Below are 22,206 nucleotides of genomic sequence, written 5' to 3'. Positions count from 1 at the left end.
GAATCCAGGGAAGCTGCACAGAATGAGGACGGGATCTAATGATGGAAGAGAAAGGAACCTGAATATCTTGGGTTTAGGGGGAAGTTCTTAACTGACATCACTATTTTCTAGAAAATTTAAAAACATATCTGCTATTTACTAAAATTTGACCTCAAATGGATAACAGGGAAGTAACTGGTAAAGGTGGTTTGTAATAATCACAAATGCAATGGATTTTCAGAGGTTGTAGGGCATTTTGGTAGTGCCAGTCTGGCAAATAATGGGAAGGAGAAAAGCATTTTTGGTGGAGGGAAGAATGGGAGTAAATAAACACAGCCAGGGAGTTCCTAGGGAATTGTCTTAGGATGATTAATATTTTATTTATTTATTTATTTATTTATTTATTTATTTATTATTTTTTAGGATGATTAATATTTTAATTGATTGTTGGTTTGCTAAATATATAAAAGGGAAAAGCAATAAAGATGGAAAAACAGATTTGGACAAACCAATGGAATTTGAACTATGTTATTTAGGCACTTATTAAGTAATACAGATTTTTTTGCCACATATTATAAATTCAGATAATTGTATAACTTCTCTTGACAATTAATTTGACCATTGCTTTACAGCTAGGAGCAGAAAACCCTTTTTAGCATAGTATTCATTTCCATTTTAATGCCATTATTTATAAATCTTGGAAGTGAATTACAATCTAAATTCGCTTGTATAGAAATCTTACTTTGGTCAATATCATCATGTGTACATCCAAAGGAAAACTATGAATAGAATTTTATTCTCTAGAGATCTATTGGTTTAGAATGGTAGATAATATTCTCAAGACCACTGAAGCATCCCAAAAGCAATTTAAATATATAAGACACTGATGTTTCATAACAGAAAATAAAACACATCTTGGCCAGTTATTCATTGTTCGACATTGAAATGCATGTCACTTTTATGAACTCCTTATGCATTGTGTTTTAAAAATGCAACTCCATGTGAATCTATTTTAATAAATTGCTTAAGTATTTATGGAAAGAATAATCAGAATTCAAGGGGTGTCACATTTCCATTCTTGAAGCATTGAATTGAAAGGCTTGATAGTTTAAGATTTTAAGACACAAAAAGCTCTTTTTATCTATTTATTATCACTGTAGTTCTATAAGTAGGTCATCTGAGGAAACATCTGATTTTAGCACTGAATATTAGACAGGCAGGATATTTGTTGTTTATTGAGTCTCACATGATCTTGAAAAAAGTCTAAGGCATAACACTTCTGAGAAAAGGTACAATTGAACTAAATCAGTGAAATGTATTAAGGCATAGTGACATGCGTTTTGAGTAGGATTAACATTTAATTTTAGATCATATATATAAAATGAATGCAAAAAAGTAAAGTGCTTAGAATTTTTGATTAGCAGTTTATTACCTAAGATGTATAGTACAAACCATTTGTTGCAGCCATATGTATATATAAAATAAATGATAATAAATGTAGATCTAATAATTTTCAAAAGAATATTGGCATAATAATCTCAAGGTGATAGTGTCCTATAGGATAAGATTATGTGTGCATAAATTAATTAATTTTCATAAAATAATTGTTAATACTATACAGAAAAATACATTTCCATTAAGGTCAGGAACAGGAAATTTTGTCTAACATATATTGTTATTATTTACTAGTAATATTTTAATGCAACATTATTATACTTTAAGCTATTATGTAACATCATTATTGGAGGTACTAGGCAATATAATAAAGTCAGAAGAAGATTAAGAAATTAGACACTACAACAAAGTCATTAAAAGCTTAAAATCGAATTATAAGTGATATAAAATAGAATCATAAAAATGAAGAAAATTCCAAAATACTAGCAATAAGAAGCTTCAATACATATATATGGAAACAGGATAGCAAACACAAATCATTAATACTTTTTACCCCAGAAGTGACTCATTAGAAAATACAATAATGTTTTCTTTTTAAGCCTATTCTCAAAGGCAACAAAAACTACATGGTCTCTTAAACTATGTGTAAAACATATGTGCATGTGCTTTATGCTAAAAATATGTTATTCAAGGTTTCTGAAGAAGGTGGAAAGAGGCACCATTTTAAGGATGTAAATTTTTTATGGATGAGTCTATAGATTACATGCAGTTTTTAGGCAAATCACAATAGAACCTTTTGTAGGACTTCAAAAATTCATTCTAAGATTTGTTAGAAATCCTTGGGAATATAGGTATTTGGGGGGGGTGGAGCTTGTCATTTCAGATTTTAAAGGCATATTGAAAAGATGGAATGGCTGAAGTAGAATAAAAAAAGATACAGAAATGAGTCAACTGGCAGCAGTTCTCTCTGCCCATAGGTCCCATCACTGTACTTTAATAAAACCACCTGTTCACACCAAAAAAAGAAAAAAAAAAAGAATCAACTAAAATAAACTATAGAAAAAAATCCACATTTGTATGTCAACTTCACATATATGACACAGGTAGTTCTACAAATCATTGGGAAAGGACCACCCATCTGACAGCAAGTAGCAGAATAATTTGCTGTGTATATGGAAAAAAGTAAGGAAAATGTCTACCTTCCCCATATACACAGAGAAAGGTCCCATCTGAAAAGATACTCACATTTTAAATATCTCAAAAAAAATATGGAAGAATTTTTTTTTAAATCTTGGGCTTAAAAAAGATTTCCTAATCACAGCATTTGAAACATCAACTTTAAAGGAAAACTTTGATATATTTGAGTTAAACCAAATAGCACCTCTGTGTGTGGCGTTAATTGTTAAATTAGTTGTAATAATAACAAAAAAATGGGAATAGGACAAGTGGTTGTTAATATGGAAAAAGATACATAGGTAAATGGTGCTATATTATGAGGGAGGATTGTACAGTAGTAAACATGATGAATCTATATATAATCCAGGGCATATTTTCATAAAGACAGGTAAGTTGGAGAATGATGCACATAGCAGGATAGGGTTTATATAATGTAAAAATAAAAATAGTAATAAATATATTATTATTGTTATAATTCTCTGTGTGTAAGCATATAAGCTTGGACTTGGGAAGTTTGTGTCTGCAAAGTGGGAAGCAAAAGCAAATTGGCAATTGGGGATAAAGTGATTTCAACTTTTACTGTAATGTTTTCTATAATAAATTTAAAGAGGTTTTTTTTATTAGAAGAAATTATAAAACAAAATGTGAACAAATATAGATTCGCTATTGCTGGTATTTAGGATATTTTGCTATTTTTGTGCTATGTTTCTTAATTTTCTCAGAACAAAGAATCTCATGTGATTGTTAGAAACGGTGTATGGATGAAAGGGGTGTTGGTGATTCCTAGAGCAGGGAGGCTCTGCGTCCTGTTGTCAAGAATAAGAAACATTCAGCGGCAACAAGCATGCTCGAAAGGAGCCCCCGAGATCAAATGATAACAGATGGTGCCAATAGAGGTAAGTTAGAAATGAGAAAATGTGCCACACTCACACAGCATGCTGCTCCACCGTTGTTAGGTATTTCAGAACTTTGATCGGATGGGAAGAATATAAATATAAATTGACTAAAATTATGTCTCCTCCACCCTATCAGAACCAATAGAACCAATAGAACTTGAGGTCCATTATAGAAAATCATGAAATTACATTTTTATAGACCTGACCTTGTGAATGAATGTTTATATTTGTAGCAATTTGTATCCCCCCCATATTTATTACAAGTTGGTTAGGTATAGCTCTGTCGTTAGACAATCAAGAGAATATTAATTATCATGGCTGAAATTATGTGTATGTATGTATATACATGTACGTATCATATGTGTATCATAAATATAGGATAGTTTGGATTTTCTCAAGCTAAAGATGAGATGTGTTTAGATAACATATTTTATCTTTGTTCAATCAAATCAGGTTCCTCACTGAGATGTATTTATAGCTGCTAAGTATAGCTAATATTTAACTGTGTTAGCTACATTTTTCATCTTTCAAGGTTGTACCTATAATAGAAATACTAATTAATAGTTAGCACTTATGGGCTTTTTATCTTCTAAGTACTTTACCAACAATTAATTTAATGCTCTCAAGAACCATGGGAACCCTAATTTCTGTAGGATAAAAGGCAAGTTAGACTAGGCTCTCTGGGACAGAAATCAGATGAGGATAGGTCTTCACATATATTTTGCCATGTTCATCAACACTAGAAGGGGGGAAAAAAAGCTTTAATTCAGCCTTATTCTGAAGTTGTTGATTTTGAGAAAGAAATGCCCTGAAAGTTTCCTTTTACTAAATTAAGGTGCAACAAATCAAACTTTAATAAAGTGTGGAATTTAATTGTTCTTTGTGATTCACTGAGGGAAAGCCATTAAGTACGATATAAATCTACTTATAATACTGTAGTAGTTTATAATTATTTCTGGTATGTACATTTTATTTCAAAATTATTCAATATTGCATTATTCAATATTGTAAGCTGGAAACAATGGGATCTTTTGAAGCACAGCCTGTCATCTTAATGTTTTTTTGGTAAATGGTTGATTTGAACACTAAGACCATAATAGTATCTTTGCTACCACATGAATTCCACATTGTTATGTCATAGTTTGGAACATTCTTGTTATTTGCAATCAATTAAAACTAAGCTTTTAATAATGTAGATGTAGACAAGAAAATGACTTACCAGAGTTTGTCTCCAAATTAATGCTTTACCTATAAGATTTGATAAAGTGGTGTGCTTGGAGAGAATGTTAATCGTAAAAACTGTTTTTATTGTCCTTAAATTTTTTTTTGACTTTTAAGTAGTCTGAGAGTTTATCTTTGATCATATAATTGTGAGATATATATTTCTTATTCGTGTTCATAGAACCACATGTTTCATACAGTAAAAGAATGATTTACTTGAATACTTTGGAGGGACTCGCTTCCAAAAATTGACATGGAGTAAGGATAACATGAGAAATATGCCACTCTGCTTAATCAGTAGAGAGTTGTCTGCCTACCATCCTCATGGTAAAAGACATCTTTCTCTGGGATTTTGGCTGCTATGGTCAGCAAACATGAGTATTCAGGGACTCCTGAGTGGCTCAGTGGTTGAGTATCTGCCTTTGGCTCAGGTCATGATCCCCAGGTCCTGGGGTTGAGTCTTGCATCGGGCTCCCCAGAGGCAGCCTGCTTCTCCCTCTGCGTATGTCTTTGCCTCTCTCTTTGTCTCTCATGAATAAATAAATAAAGTCTTAAAAAAAAAGATGAGTATTTAGTTGAGCAGCCCCCAATCCCATCACAATCAGCTGTTCTGTAGGGGTGTTAGGGGACCCTGCACAAAGGGCTTTGGAAAGCACTTACACAGCATCTATTTCTGTATGTGAACAAACCTCTTAACCTCTTACCTACCTGGGGAAAAGACCATGAATCTTGCTGAAGCTGTGCCTATGTGAGAAAATAAGAGGTACAGCAATTTTAGACTGCAATGAAAGTCGTCCTCTTGGAATAATCACTTACAGTTATAAAAAACTTAATGTGCTACATAATTTACTAACTATTCAAATTCTTCACTTTAAAGTATATAAGCAAAAAAAAAATAAAGTATATAAGCATATGAAATAAACATCTTTATCTTTCACCCATCCATACAATCAAGTATTATAATTAGTTGATACTTTAATTAAAAAAACAAAAACTTGAGAAATCAGCCTTCTGCCATTGATCTATTGATCCAAAAGCTTAGTTAATCTCTTAGTCCTTGTTATCACAAGGCTACTTTTGCCCAGCATTTAGGGCTTATTGTTTCTTTCTTTCTTTTTTTTTTTAAAGCAAATTATTTTTTCTTTTTAAGGTTTATTTATTTATGATAGAGAGAGAGAGAGAGAGAGAGAGGCCAAGAGGAGGGAGAAGCAGGCTCAATGCAGGAAGCCCGACATGGGACTTGATCCCGGGTCTCCAGGATTGCGCCCTGGGCTGAAGGCAGGCGCTAAACCGCTGAGCCACCCAGGGATCCCGGGCTTATTGTTTCAATAAGGGAATGGTTACATGCCAATAATGAGTTCATTAATGAATAGCTTCAAAGATCAATGTTAGCACCCTCTTAATGTAGTTGATAAGTCCCTCCCAAGGGCTTGTCTAGGAAAAGATTCACAGATAAAAAAGCATCTACTATTTTCTAGACACAAACTGTTTCTAGCAATGGTACAGGTTCAACAAATTATTGACATAAACCTGAAGAAACATTTTCCGACATTACCAATGCTATTGAGGATGACTGGGGACAGAGGCTTCAACTCCCTACTAGGTTAGAGATTTTGGGGAATTCTAATTGCATTTTCCAAACTGTTCATGAGTAATAACCCCAGCATTTCTGTGGTACACTAAATAATAATCCTAAAGATATCCACATCCTAATTCTTGGAACCTCTTAATGTTACTTGATGTGACAAAAAGGATTTTGTGGATGAGATTCGCTATCTTGAGATGGGATGGTTATCCTGGCTTATTGGTGCAGACCTTAAATGCAACCCCAAGTATATTTAAAAGAGAGAGGCAGAGGAAGACCGGCCTGGCAACTGTGGAGGAGAAGACGATGTGCTATGACAACAGAGATTATCATCATGCAGCCAGGAGCCAAAGAACATGGGCAATCTCCAGAAATGAAAGAAGCAAGGAACAGATTCACCTCTAGAACCTCTAGAGCCTTAAGACAAAACCAGGCTTGTTGAGATCTTGATTTTACCCCAGTGAAACTGATTTCAGACTTCTGGCCTTGAGAACTGTAAAAGAGTAAATTTGTTTTGTTTTAAGCCACCAAGTTTGTGGCAACCTGTTACAAAATCTATAGGAAACAAGCACAATATTCTTTTAAACCAATTCCCCATTAAAAGTTTACATGTCTCTCTAAGCCAGTACATACTTGACCAAACATGTATGGAGCATTTGTCTCTATCCATATATCTACATTTTATTTATATTGATGATTTATTTTTGGTTTAGCGCTTCTTTTTTAATGGACTTAGTTGTTATTTTTCTTTTTTTTTTTTTAACTTGCATTCATTTCCTTGGTAATTATCACAAAGCAACAACTAGTATTTTTCTATCTGCCTCTAATACAAACTATTCACCTGGCTTTTAAACAATTTATTTTCTAAGTGACACCATGCAGATAAAATTATTTTAGTAATGTATATATGCTTAAGAATTTTGGTATTATAGCAATAAAACATCTTCTGCTTTGAAGATAGAAAATTTAAAAATTCAGAGAAAAGACATCTCCTTTTTAAAAGTCTGCTTGACATTCACTATCCATATTCAATTGGGTAAATTTCAGTAAGTTCAAAAAAAGATGCAAGCCTTATAAACCCCAAGCTACCATGTTGGTAACAGATTGCACAGGAAATCTCTGATCTCATTGCAGAAAACTATCGTTTCAACACTTTGGTTCCTGGATTCACTGGTTCAAAGTGTATACACATCAAAAACATCTTTGTATTTTTCTACACAGCAAAGAAAACAATCAACAAAACTAAAAGACAACCTACAGAATGGAAGAAGATATTTGCAAATGACCTATCAGATAAAGGGCTAGTATCCAAGATCTATAAAGAACTTATTAAACTCAACACCCAAGAAACAAACTCTCCCATCATGAAATGGGCAAAAGACATGAACAGAAATCTCACAGAGGAAGACATAGACATGGCCAACATGCACATGAAAAAATGCTCTGCATCACTTGCCATCAGGGAAATACAAATCAAAACCACAATGAGATCCCACCTCACACCAGTGAGAATGGGGAAAATTAACAAGGCAGGAAACCACAAATGTGGGAGAGGATGCGGAGAAAAGGGAACCATCTTACACTGTTGGTGGGAATGTGGACTGGTACAGCCACTCTGGAAAACTGTGTGGAGGTTCCTCAAAGAGTTAAAAATAGAACTGCCCTGAGACCTAGCAATTGCACTGTTGGGGATTTACCCCAAAGATACAGATACAGTGAAATGGCAGGACACCTGCACCCCAATGTTCACAGCAGCCATGTTCACCCTAGCCAAACTGTGGAAGGAGCCTCGATGTCTTTCGACAGATGAATGGATAAAGAAGATGTGGTCTACATCTACAGTGGAATATTACTCAGCTGTTAGAAAGGACAAATACCTACCATTTATATAGATATGGATGGAGCTGGAGGGTATTATTTTGAGTGAAGTAAGTCAATCAGAGAAAGACAATCATTATATGGTTTCACTCATACAGGGAATATAAAAAATAGTGAAAGGGATTATAGGGGAAAGGAGAGGAAATGAGTGGGAAATATCAGAGAGGGAGACAGAACATGAGAGACTCCTAACTCTGGGAAACAAAGGGTTGCAGAAGGGGAGGTAGGTGGGGGGATGGGGTAACTGGGTGATGGGCACTGAGGGGGCACTTGACTGGATGATCACTGGGTGTTATACTATATGTTGGCAAATTGAATTTAAATTAAAAAACATAAAAAAATCTTTGTAAAACAGTTTAATAATTATGCAGAGCGTAGAAATGTGTATGACTCAATCTCAACATGTACCTAATCTTGTTTTTGAACATTGTTAACTAGTTTTGGAAAAGAGGGTCAGATATCCTAGATTCAGTGAACTGATAACTACTGACTCTGGACTTCAGTTTTTTTCCCTGAAAGTGGGAAGATTTGGCTGTATTAAGCTTCTTAGCTATAAAGATTCTGTAGATTTTTATGGTCAAATTATTATAAAAAACTGCTACCTTCAATCCCTGGTTGGATGGTTTGAATCAGCTATGTAAGGATGGTTTGAATCAGCAAGAAACTGCTCATTTGGTTCTGCAACCAAAAAAATACACCTGGCCTGTAATTCTCAGAAACATGGTTAACAATGTCTTTCTTTTTAACTATTCATCCAGTTGATTATTCTCAAAGAGATGGTAAATATTTTTAAAAAATTACACAGGAGGGTTGCCTGGGTGGCTCAGTGTTGAGCATCTATGATAAGCTCAAGACGTGATGCCAGAGTCCTGGGATTGAGTCCCTGCATGGAGCCTGCTTCTCCCTCTGCCTATGTCCCTGCCTCTCTCTCTCTTTGTCTCTCATGAATATATATATATATATAAAATTATATTATGTATATATATATATATATAAAACACAGGAAATAGAAGCACATTTTTAAAATGAATGTGTCTAAGTGATTTGCAATTATGATCTTAAAAAAATATATGTACTCCTGCATGACCTGTGAGTGTCCTCCACTTGGTTATGAAGAGCCCTGTGATTTACCCACACACAATCCAGCAATGGAAGATCAGTAGTAAGCTCCTTGGCATATATTGTAGAATCCTTAGTATATTTAGTGTCTAGGTAAAATCCAAGCAAGTTTTGTGTGTACACAAGTGTACATTTGTGCATGTGTGTGTGCTTGTGAGTGCATGCAGGGGATGGGAGGTGGAGGCAGGGATGTTGTCTATAAAAGAATATATGGGAAACTGACATCATATCCACCATGCCAGACTCCCTGGCATACATTTCTTCCTAGAATTATGTATTGGATTTTTATTTCTGATTACATGAGCATTTCAACTCAAGCATAATTTTTTTCTGGGGTTTTGTACACAAAATGCAAATCAACATTTTCAGAATTTTAAGAGGCAGATTGGGCAGAGGGCCAGAGAGCCTGAAAGGAAAGAGAGATGAGCCTTTAGAGGGAATTGCATGTAATGATTAAGGAGACCCTACAAGATACGCACTGGTAAATTTTCCACATGATGTCACATGGAAACATTAGCGAGGGGACAATTCAAGGTGGGCCTTTCATGGTGGCAGTGAGCAATGCTGCCCCTGTGTGTGCCTTGTCCCTGACGGAATCAGGTCCTTTGGAAAGTTAAACAAGTCTCCTGTTTCCTTCCTCTCCAAACTGAGTGTTCCTTCCCTCATGTCACAGAGCACTATCCTTAGATTATGGGTCTGCTTTTCCCTCTTTTGAATTGTTCCAAGATAAAAGCTTTTTACTGAGAGGGGAGAGGAAAGTAGTACACAGTGCCACTTCAAAAACATTGGATTTTGCATGCAGCACATGGGGAATAGATAAGAAATACAAAGCTGCGTGATTGTACCCTTACAGTCTAGAAGAGCTCATACAGTTCACCTCTTCCAGGGCCTATTGTCTGAGTCTGTGGCACCTTACATGGAACAGTTTGGGAATGGAATGATGGGACATGACTAAACCATGCGGCTGTTAGAAACCCAGAGGCCAGGGATCCCTGGGCTCAGCAGTTTAGCACCTGCCTTTGGCCCAGGGTGTGATCCTGGGATCCGGGATGGAGTCCCACATCAAGCTCCTTGCATGGAGCCTGCTTCTCCCTCTGCCTGTTTCTCTCTCTCTCTCTCTCTCTCTCTCTCTCTGTGTGTCTTGTAAATACATAAATAAAAAAATCTAAAAAAAAAATTAAAAAAAAAGAAACCCAAAGGCCCATGAGATGAATGTGAGTAGCATACTGAAACATAGTGATAAGAAATGCAATCAAAGTGAACCTTTATTATTATTATTTTTATTTAGAAGCAAAGTCTTCTCCCTCCAAAGAATGAAAAGTCATGTAGGCACCCTCTATTGCCTGCTTCTTCTTTGGTGATTAAAAGTCCAGTGATCACTTTAATTACAAATATAGCCACACATCATAATTAGAATATTCATTCCAGGATGTTAACAATTATCAACTTGGTTCCACATTTTGGAATATTTTTGCTAGCCCTAGCCACCTGAGTGTGGACCCCAGAACTGGGAAGGGGCATGGTTCATCTCATTGCTATTATTCTGCCTCTGCCCCATAAGCCTACAAAGTTTTAACAAAAATTTGTAATTAACAAAAATTGCATATATTTAGGTTGTACAGTATGTTTTGCTGCACATATACATTGTGAAATGATTACTACAATCAAGCTAATTAACATACTCATCACAGTAATCTTTTGTGTTGTGTGATGAGAACATTGAGATCTATTGTTTTAGCAAAATTCAAGAATATGGTATGGTATTATTAGCTATAGTCACCATGCTGAACATTAGGTCTCCCAAACTTACTCACCTTACAACTGAAAGCTTGTACCTTTTGAGCAACATTTCCAAATTTCCCCCATGACCTAGTGCCTAGTAACTGCCATTCTATCTACATTCTGTTATGATGAGTTCAATTTTTTTTAAAGATTCTACATATAAGTGAGATCATGCAGTCTTTTTCTTTCAGTATCTGGCTTATTTTACTTAGCATAATGTCCTCCAGTTTCATCCACCTAGTTGCAAATGGCAGAGTCTCCTTTTTTTTTATGGCAAAATAATATTAGCATATAAATATTTGTATGTAAATAGTAATGCTGTATTATATTGTATATATCACACTTTCTTTATCCATTCATCCTTTGAAGGACATGTAGATTAATTCTATGTCTTGGTTACTGTGAATAATGCTGCAGTAATCATGGGAGGGCCACTCTCTCTTTGAGATAATGGTTTCATTTCCTTTGAATATATACCCGGAAGTGGGATTGCTGGATCACATGGCAGTTCCATTTTTAATTTTTTAGAAAAAACTCCATACTGTTTTGAATGATGACTGTACTAGTTTACATTCCTACCAACAGTAAATGAGTTCCTTTTTTTCTACATCCTTGCCAATACTTGTTATCTTTTGACTTTTTGATAGTAATCATTTCATCAGGTGAGCTGAAAACTCATTATGATTTTGATTTGCATTCTCTTGATGATTAGTGATGTTGAGAACCTTTTTGTATATCTGTTGACCATTTTATGTCTTTTTTGTAAAACTATTGATTCATATCTTTTGCTCATTTAAAAAATTATTTATTTTAGATAGGGAGTGAGGAGCAAAGGGAGAGGGAGAGATAATCCTCAAGTAGACACCCTGCTGAGCGTGGAGCATGACTCAGGGCTCAATCACAGGACCCTGAGATCGTGACCTGAGGTGAAATCAAGAGTCAACTGTTTGAACAACTAAGCCACCCAGGTTCCCCTCTTTTACTCATTTTTAAATGAGTTTTGTGTGTGTATGTGTGTATGTTTATTGAGTTGTATGAGTTCCGTATATCTTTTGAACATAACTGTTAAGTATATGGTTATGGTTAAGTATATTATTTCTAACTCCATAGTTTGCTTTTTCACTCTGATTATTCCCTTTACTGTGCAGATACTTTTTTGTTTGAGGTAGTCTTCCTTGTCTATTTTTGCTTTTTTGTCTGCTTTTGGTGTTGAGTCCAAAAAATCATTGCCAAGTCCAATGTCAAGGAGTTTTTCTCCCATGTTTGCTTCTAGGAGTCTTACGCTTTAAGGACTTACATTTAAGTCTTTAATACATTTTGAGTTGATTTTTGTGTATGGTATATGATAGAGTCCAATTTCATTCTTTTACATATGGCTGTCCAGTTTTTCCAACACTATTGAAAACATTATCCTTTCACCCTTGTGTATTCTTGGCCCTGTTGTCGAAGAGTGATTGATGGCATATGTATGAGTTAGCATTCTAAGTAGGGAGATACTATAATCAAATCTATGTTTCAGGAACATGAATGTGGCTACAGTGAAAAGGATTGAAAAACAAGTGCACACACACACACACACACACACACACAAAATAGGCTCTCTCACTTTGTAAAGAAGAGGAGCAATGTATTATATGATTTTATCTTACTAGAATTTTGTTTGGCTGTAAGCATGGAGCTGGTGTTGAAACTCTTTGTTAAAATATGAAATGATCAGATAGGGATAGGAGGTCTTCAAATAAGGTATAGTAGTACAGTAGGGATACAATAAAATCTGGAAATAAGATAGAGAAAGATTTTAAAAGCACACTTTGTGAAGTAGCAATTAAATATACATCAAGAGAAAGGAACGATGCCTCAAAGTGGGTCAGAAATCTCTAACTTTGGATGTTTATATCACCATTATGAGAAATGAGAAAGTCAGATGGAAGGTGTATTTGGGTTAGAAGGGGTGTAAGTTTTATGACTCTATACATTAATGAGATTTATTTCTTGGATTAGTTTGAGAGCATGTTAATAAGTGAGTGGTCTGGCAGGGCCAGACAATAGCCAAGTTAGTTGGGATGGTGAGAATAAAAAGAACATGTTCAGATTATTGTGTTTTCAGTGGAGCGGGGTTTGGGTCAGGGAGAAGGGGTCTCAAAGAAAAACCGTTTTCATACAATTTATTGTCTTCATCAGGATGAGCATGAAGAGTAGCAACAGAAGGTAAGGCTAGATGTGTTCAGGCTTTTGCCAAAAAAAATCAATCATTTTTCTGAAGGAAGAAGGAATCAAGTATTGGTATTTAAAATTGTCTTTGAACGAGAGTGAGCCGTGATAGATGTCGAGAGACTTGACTAGCAGAGAAAATAAATGAATAGAACTAATACTGCATAGCAGGAATAGATGCAAAGTGAGTAATTCTGAACACCTTGTAAAGGGACAGGCATCATTATTTCCATTGCTCTGATCATGAAGAAAGATAGGAGGAAGGCAGGCAAAGCTGATAGGATTATTCCAGAAAGACAGGGAGGCAGATGACCATATTCTTAATAAATAAGAAAAAGTCCTTTTTATAAATGAGATGAATTTAAGTAAAATTTAAAATTTTATAAAACATGAAGGGTACTTTAATTTTTAGATCATTTCAGTAATTCCATTATTGTAGACAATGTCATGCACCAATGTCTCAAGGAATATCCTGTCTCTTTTAGCAACAGAAGCAGCATGGGCTTGAGTTCTAAGGGTCAACTGCCTGGACATCATTCTAACTTGCTATATAATCTGGAGGGGGATTACCCAATCTTGCTGCTCCTCACATTTTTGGTGCCTATCTCACCAAAGTTATAACCAAGTTTGTTCTTCTATGTAAAGCACTTAGAACAGGGCCTACATAGTCTCTGTTAAATAACCAAATAAAATGTATTGTGGGGGAAAAAGTGTGGCTCCAAATTGAGAAGATAAATTTCAGTATAAAGAAGAATCAATATAGACTTTCCTTCTCACTTAGAAAAAACTTTCGTCCTAAGAGTACCCCAAATGTACTCACTTTTCTTAGATCTTCCCAAGAGTTACTGAAGCCCAGAGATAGCAGGATTGAAACTCAGGGACAGAATGTGTTCCCCTAGGTTAGTTATAATTCCTAAAATGACACCTGCACTCAGTTCCTGCCCAAAACAAAAGAAAGAATAGATAAGAGAATTAAGAAAGAAATGACAAATGAAAATGAAATGATTTGGGTATATGCTACCATTATTCCTTTACTCCAAAATTTTTTCCATATCTCTCTTGGGAGCAAAGAAGATTTCATTTTAAATTGGATCCTGAGGGTTAAGTAAAATCAATAAAGAACTTCAGAGTGCAGAGAACTTAAATTACCAATATTCTCTGGGACAATGAAATTCATCACTATGTCTACCCTAGAGTAGCATTTGTTTACTTAGATATTATTAAAAAAACACATAAATTATGAGGATTTATTTCACAGACACTTATATTGATCTCATTTTCAAAAATGTGAAGATCTTTTGAGGCAAAACACAAGGTTAAAAGGTTTTCAAAATATACACATGAAATATAATAAGGTGATTTTGGAAAGTCTATAATTTTACAAGTGTTAAGGGCATATATTTTTACAAAGAAAACCTTAAGGTAGCATTCAGTCATCAAAAAATATTTCCAACTTACTCATTTGGGTTTTCCTGTAGTATTTGTTATTCAGCATAGTTACAGGTCAAGTGTCCTTGATCTACCCTCAGTACTCACACCTCAGTACCTATGCATACATATACTTTGATCTTCTGTTTTGCAAGTGTGACCCAGTACAAGTTTTAGGATTCCAAATATCCTGGGCAAAATAATTTGTAGTCAATAAGAGCCTTTTCTTTCCTAAGCGTATTTCCTCCACCAGCCACATCTCCAAAGCAACATTTATTGGGGGCGGGGAGGGTTGTGGTGGTGGGAGGAGAAAACCTAAAGGATGGGAGGGAAATGAAGTGAATAAGAGACTGCATGATGCTAAATAATCACTACACAGAAACATTGTTTTTATTTTAAAACTTCCTATGAAAGGTGAGTGAAGAGTCCAGTCTAACTGCAGATTGTCTCTGGCTTTCAGATTATGTTTGAGTGAATAGCTGGTTAATATTGATAAGCTAATAATTGACCTTGCATATAATAGTGCCAAAGTATGTATGTATATTGAAACAATATATGTTGCATTTTTGAAAACACCATATTCGAATGATATGAATATAAAGGATGGTGATACTTATGATCTAATAAAAATAGTTTCAGTTAATTTTCAGTGGATACTTTTATTAATTATTAAAATTATCATTAAAAAAATCAGAAAGGCATATGAAGGAAATAAAATTCACTCATAATTCTACCCACCAGAAATTACTATTTTGAATTCCTTGGTATTTTATATTGCATATATAAAGCTCCCCATACCTTTCTTCCCTAGTGGTAATTACTACCATAAAATGGTGCTAATCATTCATTCCTAGATATCATTCTGTAATTTGTACTACGATAAAAACAATATATAGTACTGCTTTGTTCTTTTAAGAATTATAGACACAGTGCTATCATATACATATCCTTTTGTAACTTTTAAACTTAACCTCACATTTTAGTTATTTATCCATGTTTGTACATACCTGTCCAGTTTCCTTTTGCTGCTACAGAAATATTCCATTGTTTGAAAAAGAATATAGTGCCCATAATTCCCTGTGTCCCTGCAGTTTCCCTTTATTGCTATAACAGAGAATGGGGGAGTGAGAATGTTTGGATGTGTCTCCTTAGCAAATGTGTGAGCATTTCTCTAGGACACACTGCTGAATTGCTTAGTCTCAGGGGTGTTTGGTATCTTCAGCTTTACTAAGTATTGTCAAATTGCTCCCTGAGTAGGTTTTATCAATTCCTATTTTCACCATCTGTATACTAATGTCCCCTTCCCCTCACCACCACCGACAAGTGGCTTGGTGTTGGATGTTTGTAGTGATGGGATAACTCATTTTCCTATAAATTTGCATTTTTTCTTATTTTAAGGGAATGTCAAGAACTGTACAAGTAATAATTGGTGATTCAGGTTTTAATTGTTCTTTATTTCAGTGAATGACATCACTGTCCATCTGGTTGCACTGCCAGAAATGGGAAGTCATTCTTGACCCATTTATCCCCTTCACTGAAGATCAGTGTCTTTTGATTCTTCCTCCCAGATGTGTTTCACTACTTCTCACTCTTTGACATCTCCACTAGCATCCTGGTCCAAGCCACCATCTTTGTCTATATAGTACTAAACCTAGAACACAGCACTGTCTTGGTACATGGCATTATCCATCCACACATCAACTTGGCTAATCACTTTTCAAGGAAATTATAAACCTGCATTAATTTTTTAGCTGAGTAGTTAAAATGAGCAGGCTATATATAAATCTCTGTCTCTCCCTCTTCCTGTCTCTGTCTCTGTCTCTGTTCCTGTCTCTCTCTCTCTTTCTCTCTCACACACACACAGATATCCACCAACAAAACTAATGGAGTAGTTTTGTTTTCCAAGCCTCAGTTTAATAAATCCTCTTGTTCAGAATCTAGCAGTATTTCTCTTTACTTCAACAAATTATTGGGGATCCCTGGGTGGTGCAGCGGTTTAGTGCCTGCCTTCTGCCCAGGGTGTGATCCTGGAGTCCCTGGATCGAGTCCCACATCAGGCTCCCTGTGTGGAGCCTGCTTCTCCCTCTGCTTGTGTCTCTGCCTCTCTCTCTCTCTCTCTCTCTCTCATGAGTAAATAAATAAAATCTTAAAAAAAACCAAATTATTAACATAAGGCTTGGTACTTTTGATATAATATTTCTTTATCTAAAGTGAGATCTCTTCTACAAAATTAAACACAATCACCTAAAAGTCTGAAGATATTTCTAGACCTTACTTATCCACCAGCCATTTGACTTCCAATAAATTACAGTCTAAGGTTATCTAACTAGGAATCTAAACACCAAAGACATCCCTACAGTTTAATGCTATAAAATGATCATTCATTAAAAAAATTCCATTTGTCTTGGTATTTTTTCTTCAAACCGTCATTATCTAAAATTACAATGTGCTATTCATCTTTTCACATGATTGTAGTAAGTAAAATTTTTGGTCAGATAGTATTTTCCTACTTATAAATCCCTGATCATGATCCCATTAAATGCATTCTCATGGAAATGCAGGGCTAGATAGTGCATTTCAGTTAATTTTGTGCAAAATATTTAGATAGTTCTTTTACAAAGAACTATCTTTTACAAAGAACTATGTTTTAAAAATTGTCTATTTTTAGACAATTTAATTCTTTTTGTGTATATTTAAAGTAGTTTTTAAACCTTTTAAAAAAGTCTAGAATGCCATTTGTGTTCAAGTTAACATATTGCAAATCAATAATACTTTTGTGCAGACAGTAAGATAATAATAAAACACAGCTTTGGTATACAGCATGTACAACAAATTGTGGAGCTATTTAAAGATACTGGCCTAAGTGTAATAGTTAGGATGTTGCTGTGGATCAGGAATGCCAAAGCTACTAGTTTGAGATCTAAGTGAAATATTTTGGTTTAGCCTTAGGAATGATCTTTATACAGGAACCTTTCAATTTTTCATGTGATACTGCCCTTAGAAAAACTTAAGTTATTATCTTTACTATATATCTCCAAGGGAGAAAATATTGAAGTCTCTGATGTTTTTAATTGCATTAACTGAACAAAAGGAATAATTTTCCCCATAAATATCACCATTGTAGCAGCTCAAATATCTACTAAATTTTTCTCTGTTCTTTAATACTTCAAAGTACTTATATTTAGTTTTAACAAGAAGGGGAGATGAGGAGCTATTGGTTTTCTGCTATTTATTGCCAATCATTTATGTTCTTATAGGTTCAGAGGAAGCCTAGAAAATGGCCCTAATTCCTGGAGGAACCAGAAGGACTTGAAGGAGGTCAGCCATTACTGCTCCAGAGGGGGAAAATGCACTGCATGCCATATTGGACCACTTAATACAGGCTTTTTGGACTTACTTGCAAGTGGTCATGCATCAGACTATAAATTGCCTGACATAATTTATCTATAATTAAGAGCTAAAGGTTTTGATGTATGTGTTGATACTATCATACAAAGAAATTCTTTTAACAAGGTACAATTTGTTTGTTGATTTAGTCAAGAAATTACATTTTCCAATATTATTTTGGAAATCTGATTTTTAAAGGAGGAATATTCTAACTGTTGGGTCAGTAATGAATTGTTTGGAGTGGTATATTACTTCTCCAGGGCTCTCAGAAAGTATCACTAACTAAGTGGCTTAAAATAACAAAAGTTTGGGGGATCCCTGGGTGGCTCAGCAGTTTTGGGCCTGCCTTTGGCCCAGGGTGTGATCCTGGAGTCCCGGGATCGAGTCCTGCATCTGGCTCCTGGCATGGAGCCTGCTTCTCCCTCTGCCTGTGTCTCTGCCTCTCTCTCTCCATGTCTATCATAAATAAATAAAAATAAATCTTTAAAAAAATAACAAAAATTTACTCTAACAGTTCTGGGAACTAGAAGTTAAAACTCAAGGTGTTGGCTGGGCCACCCTCTCTCCATCATCTCTAGAGAAGGATATTTCCCTGCATCTTCCAGCTTCTGTAGTCTCAAATGTTCCTTGGTTTGTGGCAGTATGACTTCAATCCTGCTTCTGTCTTCACATGGTCTTCTCTATGTGTGTCTTTGCATAGTGTTCTCTCTCTCTTTGTGTGTATATACGTTCAAATTTCCTTCTTTTAAAAAAATATTTTATTTATTCATGAGAGACATAGAGAGAGGTAGAGACATAAGCAGAGGGAGAAGCAGGCTCCCTGCGTGGAGCCTGATGTGGGACTCCATCTCAGGACCCCGGGATCATGACCTGAACTGAAGGCAGACGTTCCACTACTGAGCCACTCAGGTGTCCCAAATTTCGCTCTCTTAAGGACACCAGTCACATTGGATTAAGGGCCCATTCTACTCCAGTATGATCTCACCTTAACTTAGTTAACTATATCTGCAAGGGCTCTTCTCCCAAGCAAGGTTCTATTCTAGGGTACTAGGGGATAGAATTTCAACCTGTCTTTGTTAGGGTCTCCAATCAACCTTAACAGATAACTAAAAACATTCAATATGGTTATTAATTGCTGGGCATATGCATATGGAAGGTCTATCATAATGCAAGTTTCATGAAGAATAGAAATAAATTGTTTATTTTTGAAAACTAGAAACTCATAATGCATGAAAATGCTCAATATAACTGAAAAATTATGTGTTATGCATAGTCTGCAAGTACAATTGTTCCATCAAATTCATCAGCTCAGGAAACTGTACCTACAAAATTACTCTCACTCAGTGGTCAGCTAATCATTATTCCTTAATAATTTGTTGCTATTATGTCCCTTAATTTGCTAAGATGAGATAAACTTGATAGTTGCCCGTATCACAGTATTATGTTAACGTGCTGCATGGTAGACTCTGGAGGTTAAGAGCAGAATTCTGGAGACAGGCTGCCTAATTTGGAATCTAGGCTCTGTCACTTACTAGCAAAATGACCCTGAGAAATTGTTTATCATCTATCTCCTTCCTTTTATTTAACTGTACAGTAAGGACACTCATAGTAGCTACTCACTGACGTTCTGAAATAAGGCCAATCATCTAAAGTATGTAGAAAGAGTCTAATAGCAATTTCTTAATAAAATATTCTATTTTGCTCATTCTTAAAATATCCAATCCTCATTTAATATGTAAAGTAATTATTACCTCTTAGACAAATAAAACATAACTATATTTAGGGACTCCTGGGTGTCTCAGTGACTGTTCATTCTGCCTAAGGCTTTTTTTTTTTTTTTTTTCTGCCTAAGGCTTTAGGTGTGATCCCAGACTCCCAGGATTGAGTCCCTCATCGGGCTCCCCAAGGGAGCCTACTTCTCCCTCTGCCTATGCCTGTACCTCTCTCTCTGTCTCTCATGAATAAATAAATTATATATATATTTAAAAAGAGACCTAGAAACAGCAAACAGCAAGTGCTGGTGAGAATGCAGAGAAATGGGAACCCTCTTACACCATTGGTGGGAATGCAGACTGGTGCAGCCACTCTGGAAAACAGTATGAAGTTTTCTGGAAAAGTTAAAAATAGAGCTACCCTATGATCCAGCAATTGCACTACTAGGTATTGACCTAAAGAATACAAACATACTCGTTCAAAGAGATACCTGCACCCTAATGTTTATAAGCAGCATTACCTACAATAACCAAATTATGGAAGCAGCCCAATTATCCTTGACTGATGAATGGATAAAGAAGATGTGATATATATAAAGAAAGAAATCTTGCCGTTTGCAAAGACACAGATGGAGCTAGAGAGTATTATGCTAAGTGAAATAAGTCAGTCAGAGAAAGAAAAATTCCATATGATTCCACCCATACATATAATTTGAGAAACAAAACAAATAAGTAAATGGAGGAAGAAGACAGAGAGAGGTAACAAAGAATCAGACTCTTAACTATAGAGAACAAACTGATGGTTACCAGAGGGGAGGGTGGTAGATTAATGGGTGAAATAGGTGATGAGGATTGAGTGGCACTTGTTGTGATGAGCACTGGGTGTTGTATGGAAGTGTTGAATCACTAAACTGGACACTGGAGAGTAATATTACACTATGTTAACTAACTAATTTGAATAAAAACTTAATAAGTTCTCCCTTTTGCACCCCTTAACACCGCCCTACATGTCTGTTGAATCTGGGATTGCTCTTGGCTTGGAGATCTTCCAGATGGTCTCCTTCTTCTACCTATTCTATATCTTTGACAATATATATTGTGGTCTAATGAAAGTGGTAATTCTTTTATTATTGAAATGGGACCATACTCTTTGCAATTTGCATTTACCCACTCCTTCCCATTCTTACCACACCAGGTCTTAAAAAAATTCCATAACTGTATGCCCTTATAAAATCCTACCAGGTTAGCCCACAGTGTGTATTTAGAATTCTCTTACTCATGATTATATGAGTGGTTTACACTCACATATAAATCTGTTGTAAGAATCTTTGTAGGCATCTTCTCATGTATGTGTACACATTTTTACTGAGGTAAATAACTGGAAATCAATTTTTCTGGGTTACATCTTACATGATGTAACATGATTTTAATTTTGCACTGTTAAGTTGGCCTAAAAAAATAGTTATTTTTCCTTATGTTCTAGGGCTTTTGTAAAGTCTAAAATATATCCAGATACTTGATATTCTCAAAATTTTAATATTTGACAATACTAAGACATGCTACCTTACTATTATTTATATTAATATACAATATAATAAACATATAATATATAATTGTATAATGATTATTCAAATCTGATGGGTAAATTTTCATGGCATTTATTACTTATTCTGTAATATATGTTACTCTTCATTTTAGTCTATCTTTTAATGTTTTTATGATGTTATTTTATAGATCAGCTTTAATTCAAATATGAATGCATTGTTGATTTCCATATTTATAAAAATCTCCCACAACAAATAATCACAAACTTATCATTCTACAATTTCTTTTTTTAAATTTTTTTTAAATTTTTTAATTTTTTTTCATTCTACAATTTCATCTAATTTTTTTGTACATTCATTAATTAATTTTGGGTAGTTTTGAGGTATTACCTTATAATAGATTTTTCAAGGTAGAAAGTTTGTTTAAGTACTATTGTTTAAGTACTATTTAGTAAAGAATCCATCTATTATTTATTATATATGAATACACAGCATAGGTACATCACATTTTTAAATTGTGTCTTGGATTTACTCAAAATAGCTCCCCACTGAATGAGATCAGAAACTTAATACAAGTTATATTCTTATAATCTCTACACTCTCTCTCTTCTTTGTTTTGGTGTTATTTACATGAAAGGAAATTCTAGATATTTATTTTCACAAATAATTTTATACGATTTAATGAAGTTATATAATTAATTAAAACTTTGATTGTAGAATCCAAATTCATCAGGTGCCTCCATTTCCTTCTTACTGAGGCTACAACCTGTAGAAATATTTTTAGAGATAATCCTGGGGCAGTACTTCTTTAGTACTTGCATTCATAAAAATGTGTATATTTTACTTTCATACTTGAATTTTTACTATCAGTGTATATAATTATATGTTCTAAT

The sequence above is a fragment of the Canis lupus genome, chromosome 34, assembly GCF_011100685.1.
Source record: "Canis lupus familiaris isolate Mischka breed German Shepherd chromosome 34, alternate assembly UU_Cfam_GSD_1.0, whole genome shotgun sequence".
Lineage (NCBI taxonomy): Eukaryota > Metazoa > Chordata > Mammalia > Carnivora > Canidae > Canis > Canis lupus.
Note: the sequence above shows the minus strand (reverse complement) of the source record.